This window comes from Macadamia integrifolia, chromosome 2 (assembly GCF_013358625.1).
Source record: "Macadamia integrifolia cultivar HAES 741 chromosome 2, SCU_Mint_v3, whole genome shotgun sequence".
In the NCBI taxonomy this organism is placed as follows: Eukaryota; Viridiplantae; Streptophyta; class Magnoliopsida; order Proteales; family Proteaceae; genus Macadamia; species Macadamia integrifolia.
Genome location: NC_056558.1, coordinates 30,848,047 through 30,861,925, shown reverse-complemented (window position 1 = coordinate 30,861,925; position 13,879 = coordinate 30,848,047). Strand labels below are relative to the sequence as shown.

The following is a 13,879-nucleotide window of genomic DNA, read 5'->3' as shown; positions in this document are numbered from 1 at the left end:
ACCAATAGCTTTGTTCCTAACTCTGCAACTGGGAACGAGAGCTCAATCGTTTCTTCACTCTCAGACTTACTATCTTCTCAACAATATTCTAGCTATTCTCTGCAACAATGACAAATTAGCGTGAATCCCCTTTTTGTACGTCTACGATTCTCTCTATCTTCTTCAGTTTGCCCTTGAAAACAACCGGATTGCTGTCTCCGTTGGCTCAAGCAAGTTCGATTGGGAATTTCTGGTGAGTTCTCTCTCTCTCTCTCTCTCTCTGCATACAATTGCAAAATAGATCTAGGGTTTTGGTTAGTTCAACATTGACTAGATCTACCGAACCAAAGAGTTCTCTTTAGACTTCCAAGTGGGTCTCTTGCAACTTGAATCTGGCCATTGGTTTGTGCATCGTCTTTCAAAGAGAGGTGCCGCCTCAAATGTTAAACTCAAGAAGTTGCAGATAAATTGAAATTCCCCGGAGAAGAGGAAGAACTAATCAATTCAAGTCTTAATATTTTCTTCTCCCTGCTTCCCTTACCTCGAAAATCCGGGACATTTTTTCCGATTGAAAGCAAATTGCAGAGGCAAGAAATTCAAGATGAAGGAAAGAAAAAGATCTATGATATGAGAGTCTTCGGATACTGTATAGAGGCCCTGAACCAGAATAGTAAATTTAACAGTCACGTTCCCACCCCAGTCCCCCACCCCTTTTCTCTCTAGTCTCACCGTCTCTTGAAAAGATCTCTCTCTCTCTCTCTCTCTCTTCATTTTCTAACACTTGGATCTCATGCATTTATTATTTTGTTCCATTTATTCATTTACTCATTATTATTATTATTGTTATTTTTTTTTGGTAGCTCTCATTATTATTGACTTTTCCTCTTTCCAGTTTAATACTTTCATCTCATGTCACTTGAGATGATTCAACAGACAACATGAGTGTTGATTGATCAGTTTCATTGGGAATTATCAAGAATTGTTAAATCCTTATTTTTAATGATGTTGTAATTTGGGTCATAGGGTGGATAAGAGCTCCTTGGGGCACATGACCAAATGCTCTTTGCCCTCCGATGCTCATCGCATCTCACTGCTTGTTGTAAAGGATGAGGATTTCAAAATATAGTAACTTTACCATGTAAAATAAATGACAAACAAACATTGAAAAATTTTACGGTGACATTTTACAACATATTTTACCTCTTAAAAATAAACATCAGAAAATTTTTTAAAATGAAAATTTTACATTGGAACAAACGGAGCCATTGGGAAACATGATGTATACAATGTCAATAGTACAGATCCTCTTTCACATTCTTTCTTTCTTCCTGGCTTCTTCAGCTTCATTGGTTCCCAACAAAGACACAGCCTTGTTAAGCTGTGCCTTCCAATGGTTAGGCCAGACAGCCAGAACCCTGGTATACATTTCTGAAGCTCTCTGATACCTGCCCATATCCATATAAAGCCCTCCCAGATTATTATTCAGTGATATTCATCCATCCTTCCTCAAAACATAAAAGTGCCTACTCACATCATGTCCAATTATGGAAAGACCCTCAGGAAAATAACTACAAGAACTATATAAACGAAAGGATCATTGCGATCATATTTCTGCAGCAAAGTAGCACAAAACGGGATTTGAAGCCTTTGGCTGAGTAGCTTCAGATCTTAAGCATCCAATCAGCGCAAGAACTACCTGTAACATTAAAGGAAAAAGGGTTAATCATGGTCCGATCAACCATTAATAAAGCATGTCCCATGTTTTTCCCACAAAATAAAATCAACCGCCTCAAATAGAAAATGCAATCCTCATAAGAAAAACCTGAGTCCCAAAATACAGGGTTTATGTAATTTCCCTACAAAACAATACCACAAAGAAACCAACTTTTATAGCATGACACAGTTAGGCAGTTACAAGAAAATAACCAAAGAACCCCAAGGCAATGACCATGTTTTCACCTTGTATTCAGTCATTAATTATTTTCCAAAACTCAAGGGGGAATAAAAGAACAAACTCAGATTGACTGAATGGTGCCAATGGTAGGGATGAGTGAAGCTCAGTGGCTTCTTCTTTTCTGATTGATCATTCCTACCTCCCCCCGACCCCCCCCCCCCAACCCCCCAAAAAAAAAAAAAAAAAAAAAAAAAAATTCTGCAACTGGTAAGGGAAACAGTACTTCCAAAAAAGAGAAAAGAACGGAAACAACAGGATGTAGCCTTGCACGTTAAGCTTGACGATTATGAAGTGGGCACTGAACTACTCAGCCAACTGCCAGCAGTCCATTTGGAAAATAAAATACAGGTATAAAGAGAACTGCAGAAAGAAGGTCTCCATTCCTATGGCGGTTTTTTCAACAAACGCATCTCATGCCAGATTGAATAACCTAACCTAACCCAACTCAACCCCTGGGAGTTAAAAAAAAAACAAAAAAGGAGGGGGGGGGGGGCAGAATTTCCTCTGAACAAGAAGTAAAGAAGAAATATGACAATGGGGAAGAGAGGAGGAAGACTACTGATTAGTACCTTCCCCATTGAAGCATTGTGGCCAATGCTGATGGATAATAATAGTTGTCAAGGCCTCACCTAGAACACACCTTGGATACAAGGCGACCTGAGATGCCCCAGCCAACTGTTCGCGTTTAGTGTCAAGGTGCCCAGACCAGAACGTGGGGGGAAAAGGTGGGAAGAAGAAGAAAACATACCATAATTGGCGAACATACATGGGCCTGGCATAAATATTACTGCAGAGGCATAGATCCAATTTGCATTCTCAAGTTTAGTTGGGCAGGTTCGAGTATGTTCAGGCTGGATCTGTGCAACAGATATAGGATGCGATGACCCACTGGTCCCAATGACATGTCCAAACCCAGCCTACTTACTTAACGTGCTACCAGGCAGAGACTGCTTACAGCTCATCATTATCAGTTGGGTCTGGGCATGCAGACTGGGTAAAAGATTATCATCCTTACGTCTAGCTCCCAACATTTTCCCAAGAGAAAATAAAAAGAATAAAGAAATATTATGGTATATTATGTCCTATATGTCAAGTGACATACCCCAAGGAAATAGGCAGATCCTGATAAGATCTAATCAAAATGTGAATGCTCCAGATCCAGGAACCAATGTAGGTTTGAAGCACAGAAGCATGTAATTTCTCATTACAATCTTGAAGATACCTCACCACTAGCTGGTGAGGGAACTACATTTAAAACTCTCTCCAACTGTTCCCTTTGCTATTTAAAACCTCTATCCATTACATTTGAGTTTAAAAAATCATCACCTTCACAATCCGAAGCTCCAAACCTAGGAACATGCACTGTTTAGTTATTCCCAACCAAACTTAGAAATGACTATGACCTCAAAATCTAAGGTGGAGACAGCCTACAAATTAAGGGAAAAAAGAACTAGAGGCAATTATGACATACCATGTATAAAGTGCAGATACAATTTCTTTATTTTCATATACCGAGTACATAGTGCAGATACAATTTCTTTTCTGATCTTAACTCCTAGTTAGGAGTAACAATCCCAACTTGAAAATAAATAAGCAAATAAAAAAATGGTACAAATTAGGCATACTTACATAACATGGACAGAAGATGGCCCAGAAAGAGCAGCAACCCTTTGTGCGCGCTGGGCTTCACACTGATAGAGCTCCTTTAATTCTTTCTTTGCTCTCCGAGCCTCTCGTCGCTCCTCTTTTACTGCAGCCTGAATGTACAGAAATCACAGTTAAATATATGGGCATTCACAGTGTAAACACACAAACACATGCACATGAACAATGTACTCGCACACAGTGATTATAAGTGTATGGAGAGAATTGTTCTTCCTCATAGCTAACATCATCCTCATCATCTGAGCCTCATCCCTACCATTTAGGGTGCACAACACAAGTCCTCGTCAAAATCCAAATCTTCTATCACATCCTAAAACCATGCCTGTTTCAACCAAAGCTTTTGAGGCTCATCTTCCCCGTAAATACCTTTCTTCATTACAGATGGTTCACCACCATTAAGTAGTCTTATAATTCACGTAGGAGATATGGTTAAATGCTATAATTTCCAAACAAACCTCTTTCATCTAGGCTAAGGATCAGAAATGTAAAGCAAGTGGCAGATCCAACTGATTCCTCTAATTATAACACAAATACAAAATAATCTAATACAGTTTCAGGATAAAGAGCAAGATATATTTCCCGCCCAAGTTTTCACGACTTCTGCATCAATGTATGGAAAAATAAAAGGTTGCACTAAGTGTTCTGTTTATAAGCTTTGAAAAAAAAAAAAAAAAAAAACTTGAGGCAAAAAAGGGAAGTATCAGGCATCACTTGAAAAGTTGAAACAAGCAGGAAGCAGTTACCTTCCTTTCTTTCTTTTCTTCCTTTGACTCTTGGCCATGAGGTCTCCTCTTCGGCATCTCAGGTTTTGTGCTTGGCGCTTTTGTCACCTTCTCCACAACAACTTTTCTACTGTGAGGTAAAAATTCAACTGGAAGCCTCTCCTTTCCACAAAGAGAAATAACATGCTTGCTGGCAGCAGCTTTAGAGACAGTTTCAGCCAGTTTCTGGAGCTTCAATTTTCCCAGGGTGATTATCAAGATTTGAGTATGTTGAAACAATAGTTTCACAGTCCCACACCTCAGATTCATCACTACTTTCCTCCAGAACCATCACATCCTCGTTGTCTTCGTTTTCATTGTACATCTCAGCATACGCTGCACACCGGCGGATCACAGCAGCAGCAGAGTCTACGAGTTCTTTACTGTCTGATCCACCACTTTTGTGCAAGAAATCAGCAGGAACTTTGTACTCGTCAACAAGATCCAACTCATCCACAACATGATCTTTAAGGACATGATTAAGCTTGTCTGCAAGAGTATCACCTTCTGCAACTATGGAACCATCATTATCATAATCATAATCACTGTCCGTACCATATTCCTGAAGTCTGAGCTGTAATACAAACAAAAATTTGTAAATGATGGAAACATATAAAATGCCACAAGAGAAAAAAATAGAAAACATGCATTACTTTACCATTCAAATCACAAACAGAATACTGAGGTTATAATTTAACATCCAAGATTCATCTGCACAGTGGACTCATCATAAATTTTGGATTAAGAACATACGAGAATCTAATAATAAAACACAATGAAAATTTTCTGTTCCTATCATCGTATTCAGATGACAACTTAAACCAAGACCCAATAAGCACCCAGGTCAATGAATAGTTAATAATGCCTGGAAATTAAGCCTCAACAAGATGTATTCGCAGGGAAGATGTGCAAGTGAATTCATGATCTCAAGTTATTAATGGGAGCATAAAGAAGTGTAGGCATGGGTTTACCATAAACCAACCATCAACTATTGAAAGTTGGCACCCCTCTAAATGGATAAGACAGGAAATGATTAAAGCCATATGCTTACACTCAGAAATGAAGACGAAAAACTTATGGAATAACTTTGGGAAGTTTCTCTATAGGCACAGATATATCTGAAAATGTCAATTTGCCCCAAAAAAAATCAAAAACTGTAATCACGGAAAAAATTAAAATTCATGATGCAACGACCGTTTTGTGAAGCAGCTAGTGAAACAAGGTAGCAGTCATCAAGGAAGTTAGTGAAGGTACAAAGGAACAGGACTTTGATGTTAGTGTGGAACCATGGACCATGTAAGGAGGTTCCTGCAACTAAAGCTCATATAATTGCATCCTTGATTGGCGTAGAAATTTTAAATGAACTTAAGTACAGCATTTTATTTGGAACTTCAAAACTTTGAGTGAATAAAGGACCAATGAAAAAGAATAGGTGGAAAATTTTCAGACCATATCAAATTGCTCATCCAAAATTCAACGAACCCTTGGCTGCTCAGTAACAATCTCTTGCTCTGCTTCATGGCTTCTTGATGCATCACAGCCAAGTAAATGAGATCCCTGTTCTTCAGCATAGCAAATAGCATGCTTGCTGACTTCTTGTCCAGTTACGCTGGACTGGTCAAATGAATTGATATTCTTATCCAGAACATCTTCCTTTTCTTCAGGAAGGTTTGCACGAACAACAAAATCTTCTTCGAAGTCCTCTACATCCGAGCCAAACCGAGACAAATCACCATCGTCAAGCAAAGCTGCAACTTCAGGATCAACAGCCTTCTGAATCTTTAAACCTACAGTGTTTGCTGCAGTAGTGTACATGGAATTCTCATTTGCATCATCATTGGCAAGTGAACAAGGCATGCGCACCTTCGAAGCATCATAAGCCTGAATAATGGAATGACACATTGAAAAAAATATTATAATAACTCTTACAGTTGAAGACATAAGAAGGACCAATCTTTATTCACAGTAATGCAATTTTACTGACCTTTACATCAAGTGGGAGCTGATCAAGCTTCGCCTTACTGTTATGGTAAAAGGCGGAACCACCTCCCGTTTCTTAATCTCCCGAAGATGAGCAAGATAGTTGTAACCGTCGTCCGGAAATCCAAGCTCCAAAATTTCTCTCCTTACATGATCTGGTAGTGGCCCTGCACCAGTCACTTGATTTTGGTTTCCATGGATCTCAAATCTGTCATAGTCAGCATCATTGTCATCGTCACCAGAAGCATCGGCAAAAATGTATTCAGATCATTTGTGAAATCAGTTTTGAGGGAATAACCAGAATGAGCAGTGCCTCCAACGTCATGGACATCTTCGTCAAAAAATCCATTAACCAAGTATGGATTATCATCAACTCTAACGAAAACTCGGTCTCCGGACGGATCACTATCAAAATTGGGACTGGATGAGTCCCTTGCAAGTAGCTGAAAAGTAGCAGATTTTTTCTTATCGATGAACTTCTTCTTCCCCATTCTCTTGTCGGAATGTTAATGTTGGTACTTGACAGATAATACGGGAGACGAACCAAACCTATCAAAGGCAGGCATAGTAGTATTCATATATCAGAGTGAGGAAATAAAACAAAATCCCAAGTAGAACCCTAAGCACACCATGATACAACTAAGTCAAAGAGTATTTTCAGGTTATTTGAAATTCTTTTAACCATTTGGTTATGTTTGTTTCAAGTAACATTCTTGTAATGAAATCAAGTGGGAAATTTTTTTTACCTTTAGTTTCGTTTTGTCAAATTCAAAATTTGTTCAAGGAAAAACAATGGCAAAAATTGACGATAGGATTAATGGATGGGGTGAAGGTGGTTGCTTTGATTTTGGCTATTTGGGGGTTTATTTCTTACATTTATCAACCATGATTTCCCCCATAGGATTTTGCAATATAGATTAGAGAGAGGACGCAGCATGCGGGGGTTTTGCAATATAGATTAGAGAGAGGAAGCAGCATGCGGGGGGTTTTGCAATATAGATTAGAGAGAAGAAGAAGAAATAGATGGAGAAGTAAGAACGAGTGACAAACAGGGTAGAGAGAGAGAGAGAGCGACGGAGAAGGTAGCGTCTCAGCCTTGTTAGGGTTCCTTGCGATGGAGGAAGGCAGAAGGGTTTGTAACGGTGCATATTTCCACTTGAAAAAAAAAAAAAAAAAACAACACGGAGAGAAAGAGAGAGTGAGAGAGTTGAGCACTCACCTACGGGTAGAGTTGACCTTCACCTACGATCGATTTCCTTACCAAAGCAGCTGAGAAGGAGACAAGGTTTCTGAGAGAGACTAACGACCAAAGTTGGAGAGGACTAACGGCCAAAGTTGGCGAGGGTTTTGGGTTTTTAAGGTGCTTTATTACAAATAAATATGAGAATATTGTCAAGCTTGTTCCTTCAAGTTGTAAAAAGAAAAAACAAACAAAAGTGGTTGCTTCGACTTGAAGAGCCAGCGCCCATAGCTGCAAATAATTCTGAATCTTCCAACCTGGAATCCGTAATCACCCTTGAATCAGATTCACTTTCCCAGAATTTGCTAGATTAGGTTGGCACAGCTTATGCTTAACCAGAATCTTATCTTCATATTGGATTTTTCGACCCTTGTTGGTTTTTGAATGCTCTTTGAGAATACAGGCATCTAGGTTGCAGAAGAAGGCATGGAAATTCAATCCAATACACAATCAAACTCGGGAGAGAGATATAGAGAGAGCTTGCCTAAAAAATCGTTAAGAGTTCCTCGATGTGTAAGAAGGAAAGGGAATGATCCAGGTCGTCATCGCCACTTAAGCCGAATTGTTTGACTCAAATAGCCATAATCCGGAGGTGCTCGGGCATTGCCAGAGTTTGGTTAAAGTATTGACGGTCTGATGGTCCCAAGGTTTCTCCAACCAAGTGAGAGGGAATGGAAAGCGGAAGAAGAAAGACTATCAAGTATACACCAGGAGAGGCTTTGAAGCGAAAGGGGTTTTGGAGACGAGCCAAATCTGAAAGGAAAACCCCTTTCGCTTCAAAGCCTCTCCTGATGTATACTTGATAGTCTTTCTTCTTCCACTTTCCATTCCCTCTCACTTGGTTGGAGAAACCCTAGGACCGTAATACTGCCGATACTTCAACCAAACTCTGGCGATGCCCGACCACCTCTAGATTATGGCTATTTGACTCAGACAATTCGGCTCAAGTGGCGACTGACAACCTAGATTGTTCCTTTTCCTTCTTACATGTCGAGGAACTCTTAACGATTTTTTAGGTAAGCTCTCTCTATATCTCTCTCCCGAGTTGGATTGTGTATTGGATCGAATTTCCATGCCTTCTTCTACAACCTAGATACCTGTATTCTCAAAGAGCATTCAGAAACCAAAAAATCAACAAGGGTAAAAAAAATCCCATATGAAGATAAGATTCCAGTTAAGCATAAGCTGTGCAAACCTAATCTAGCAAAATCTGAGAAAGTGAATCTCATTCAAGGGTGATTACGGATTCCAGGTTGGAAGATTCAGAATTATTTGTGGCTATGGGCGCTGGCTCTTCAAGTCGGGCATCGCTCTCTCTCTCTCTCTCTCTCTCTCTCTCTCTCTCTCTCTCTCTCTCTCTACCCTGTTTGTCACTCGTTCTTGCTTCTTCTTTTTCGAAGGATTACCATTAAAACCCCCACATGCTGCTTCCTCTCTCTAATCTATATTGCGAAATCCTATGGGGGGAAATCGTGGTTGATTTCTGAGAAAATTTTGATACATGTAAGAAATAAACCCACAAATAGCCAAAATCAAAGCAACCACCTTCACCCCATCCATTTTGTCATGAAAAACATCACACCAAAGATTGGAACAATGGGCAAAGATGCTGTACTAATGACATTGCTAAAGAGTGAAGACCTTTCAAATATTAAACCCAGTGCACCAACAATAAAAACTTGTCATGCCACAACAGTGCAAACTAAGATCATCACTGATGCAGCAGCGCTTCATTGGATCGACCCAAACCTGCTCCAGAACCCAGACCAAGACCCAGATCCAATTTGGCTTCCAAGTTACTAATTTGGATTCCAAGTTTAATAGAATATTTAGGATTTTATTTTTATTTGAGAATATTTGTTTCCTATTTGAGTCCTTATTTGTTTCTTTATTTTGTTAGCTTAGGTGTAGGAGATTTTATTTCTATCTTAGTCTTTGATTTTAATTAGAAGGTTTTTAATTTAATTTTATTATATATTGGACATGTAATTCATGGGAAGAGTTGATTAGTGAATGAGAAAAATAAAAAAGGATTGTGAAACCCCCCCTGCGTGGCTGTCTCCTTCCCCCTCTCTTCTTCTCTTCCCTGCAATCTCGTTTTTCTCTCTCTCTTCCTCTCCCCTTCTCTGTGAGAAAACCCCCTTCTTCCCTCTTGGTGCGATCACCCTCCCTGCCCCCTTTCCTCCTATTCCCTGCGGTCTCTATCTACCTTGTTATCTCCTCTTTACTTCTCTTCTTTCCTCGTTTCTGGTTTATTCTCCCATCCTCTGTTTCTGGACAGTAACATCAGTCACAAAAGGAAAGCTTGCTGAACCTGTGAATGTTACCGATTGGTTCCGAGCTTTGAGTCAAAGGTAGCCCTTCCCTGGTTGACCAAACCCTTAGAGATTCTTGCCATAATACCATCCCTGTTGAGAAAAGTAAAACCTGCAACTAAGGACAACTAAAGGTACCACCCAGGTCTGGTTCCAGAGGGTTAAATCTCACTGGGTTGCTGATTATTGGACCTATTAAAGCATGCATATGGTAGGGCTTTGGAGTAGGAGCCTACACCTGAAATCTCAAGGCCAGCAGGCCAAAGGTGAGGGAGTTCTTCCTATCGTAGTGCTGGTTCTCCGCCTCCCCAATGGCTGAAACTTACAAGGTTGAAGACAACCCTCTCTATCCCACGATTCTTGGTCTTTGTATTTATTCCTTGCAATTCCCATTATACCCCTCAAATCCCTTGACTTTTGTCCTTTAGTATTTGTTCTTTTGTGTAAAAGTCCCTCTATTGTCTTACCTCTCATATTAATGCCCCTTCCATTCCACCTTTATTTACTACTTACCCATGCCCAATAATTGCTTCCAAGACTACCCCTGGTCAATAATGCATAAACCCCTCCATATCCTTATCACTATAAGTTACATTTAATGAATCGAAAATTCTGTTTTATTTACAGGATTGCCACTTGATTCTATTCATCATCATATTTACTGTTTTGCCCCTGACCTTAGACCTAAATTACTTAAATCTTTTAAGTGGGCCCACACCCATCCTAGTTGGATCCTTTGGGGCCCACCCCCCCCCCCCCCCCCCCCCATCAATCACACAAGTTGCCATTCCAATTTGCTCCATCTCTCCCTTTAGACTCCACCATTCCCCACTAGCGAAAAGGCCCACCAAGCAAACACATGCTGCTGCTATTGCTGGGTATATTGCATCACCAGTATCACAGAAAATGTTATTTTCAGAACTTTCTCAAATGAAAGTTGGGTACGTGAAAGTAATAGGGAGAACAAGGCAGATGCACCTAAAGTGCAGAAAATTCCAATGGCATATGTACCTTTGTAATCCCGTTGTTCCATTGGACTCATAATGGAGAGCAAGGAGAAAGGCAGAGATGGTGAGGAGGACTACCAATTAAGCAAAACAGGAGTGAACATAAGGGAGCTGATGAAATAGGAGAATAGTGCATTAAAATCCAATTAGGTTGCACAAACAAGATAATATATAGAGGCAGGGAGATATAACAACCCATATGCGTACATCAGGTTATCACCAGCACTGAATATACCAAAGAAAGTGCAAGGGAGTACAATGGTGATGATAGAGGGTGACCTCTTGTTGGAAGTATTGATATGGTTTGGGATAGAAGGTTTATAGTAGGTTTATAGTAGAAGTAGATTAGAAGGGGGAGCACAAATGGAAGGCCCCTCCAGTTACAGCAATTGTTTGCATCCTCTTACTATTTCCACCTTTGTTATAGTAGAGTCTCCCTAGAAGAGTTGCAATGGATTGGCCTGAGAGAACAAAGAATATGTAATGTACCATTAAGAGCCACCACTTATAGCCTCTTTTTGGTGTAGGAAGTGGGGGTTGGGTGATGACAGCTTCATCTTTGGCCAGGTTTGACTCCTACACTTCTGAATCATTAAGAAAACCGAGAAAGATAGAGCTTTCAAGAGTATGGTTTTCCATCCATAATGAGTTACTCTTTGTATGGAAAAACAGCCAAGACCCATTCATGTCCAAATCTATGAAGTGGTTGTTAGTTTTCCTAATATGACAATAAAGTATTCTTGCGGTACCACTGAAAGCATATATGACATGAATTGATTCAACAGAAGAGGGAAAGCCATAAATAAACTTACGCATGACCTGGAGTTGCAGTTCTTGAGGTCCTCCCATGGAGGAAAAGAAGAAGAGAATAAAACAAGTAGATATCTATTTACGCACAATGGCTTCTACCAATTAAGCAAGCGGAGAGCAAGCCCAGAAAATAGAGGAAACGTGAATTTGTAGTTTTGTACTTGTGGTCTTAGAATTGCAGCCCATTTAATAACAATTCCTACTCTTCACACCAATTGGTTGAACATAATCATTTCTATCAACAATAATAGACAGAACATAATTCAAGCAAAGAAATATTTCTATCAACAAGTACACACCTCAAGAAATATTTGCAGTACAGAAATCCACCTAGAACCACAGCACACTCGCACAAGTAACAATAGTTGATCAATTTCAAAATTAGATACAAAAGAAGAAGAATGTAGATATGGTTAAATCATAGTTATGCTTGCCCATGATTATGACAGATAAACATATAAGAGATGCTAAAAGCTAAAATTTGGCAAGTTGGAGTCCAACAACATGGCAGTAGTAAAAGAATCAACATTGTAATTCTCTGTAACACATGTTTCCACGTATATTTACTGCATCACACTAACATACAGACATCTACATGAAATTGTATTCAAATTTTCCATTCACATCTCTGTTTTCTCATTAGTAAACAGAAGCTACAGAAATACGAAAATAAAATTTTCTTAAATGGTACCAAGTGTTCAAAAGGGGAAAGCTTCAATGCAAAAAACCAAAGGAATCTGCAGAAAAAAAGCAAAATCCGATAGAAGTTGGTTCTTGCAAAAGAAAAAGCTATAGAAAGGGGAAAGCTTCACTGCAAAAACGAAATCCCACAAAAAAGTCTGTAGATTAAAAAAAGGGGAAAGCTATAGAAGTTGGTTCACTATTAAATGCAGGATAATTAATGTATAGAAGAAAAGAATATCAGATAATTATCTTAATGTATAGAAGTTGGATAATTAATTAGCTATAGAAACTTTTGGGAAAGATGAGCTATAGAAAGGGGAAAGCTTCAATGCAAAAGCTATAAAACCCTTTGGAGATAAACTCCAAAACGGCTTCTTTTGATAAACCAAGATGCCAACAAGAACTCATAAACCAAATATTAGAAAGAAGACAAATCAAACTGTGTCTACTGCAAAAAAAAAAAAAAAAAAAGCATCCAGTGCTACACAGTACACACTTACTCTCATGAAAAGAGCAAAAAGCCAGAAATAAACACCATACCATTTCAATTTCTACTTAACACGATAGATTATGGTCTCAAAAATAGATTGTATCAATTAACCAGAGGGGGGGGGGAACAGAAAGAATGGGCTCGGTGCTACAGAGAATGGAGATTTTTTTTTTTTTTACAATTTTTTTTGGGGGGGTCAAATGGGGGAGCGGAGATTGTTACCTGCAATTTCTAAACGAAGCTCCGGTTCAGCGCCTCTTCTCCTGCTTTGTTTCGGTTTCTGTGAGAGTGGCTTCACCGTCTCTTCTCCTGCTTCGTTTCGTCCCAGAGAGAGAGAGAAAGAGTACAAGTTCTTCGAGAGGCCGTGGGCTGAAGCTCTGGTTTTCGCAAAGAGGGTTAAAACTCGAGAAGGCCGACGGCTCAAGCTCAGTTTCGTTTTCTCCTTCTTTCTTCCTTCAGTTCTGAGGGTGCGTGAGTTTCAAAATCCAAAACCACAAACCACTCTGTTTTTTTGTTTTTCGGTAGGGAGATAAGTAGGTAATAGTGATGAGACTCGAACTCGATACGTCTTGGTGAGCATGGAATTTTTGCATATCATAACTCACTAATTGCACTATACAATTGTTGTTAAATCTCAAACCACTTGAAGAGGCAAGAGATATTACTATGTACTTGGAACCGTTGGATGTTGTAAAAAACAGATGTCACAATCCTAAGTGGAATCAGTAGGAAATTGGAGAGGTAGGAATTGGAGATGAGTCAAGGACTAAAAAATCAGATTCAGCTCCTCTCCTTAGCGCCCATCGCCTAAGTCAACCCATAGTTACCTAGGCGAGCACCACGAGGTGATGATTTAACGGTTTGAGAAAGGCGTAGAGAACAAGGAACTGACAGAAACATGGAGAATGAGACATCAAGAACCGTTGAATCATTGCCTCATCACGTGACACTTATCCAGATAATTGTGGACAAGACTTGAGCGATGGATACTAAA

At 39.5% G+C, this 13,879-nt stretch overlaps 2 pseudogenes; both read right to left on the bottom strand.

Annotated features, from left to right (window-relative positions):
- Positions 1-3,558: 3,558 nt before the first annotated feature.
- On the bottom strand, positions 3,559-13,447 carry LOC122071438 (annotated as a pseudogene).
- LOC122064921 lies at positions 8,773-12,302 on the bottom strand (annotated as a pseudogene).
- Positions 13,448-13,879: the final 432 nt, after the last annotated feature.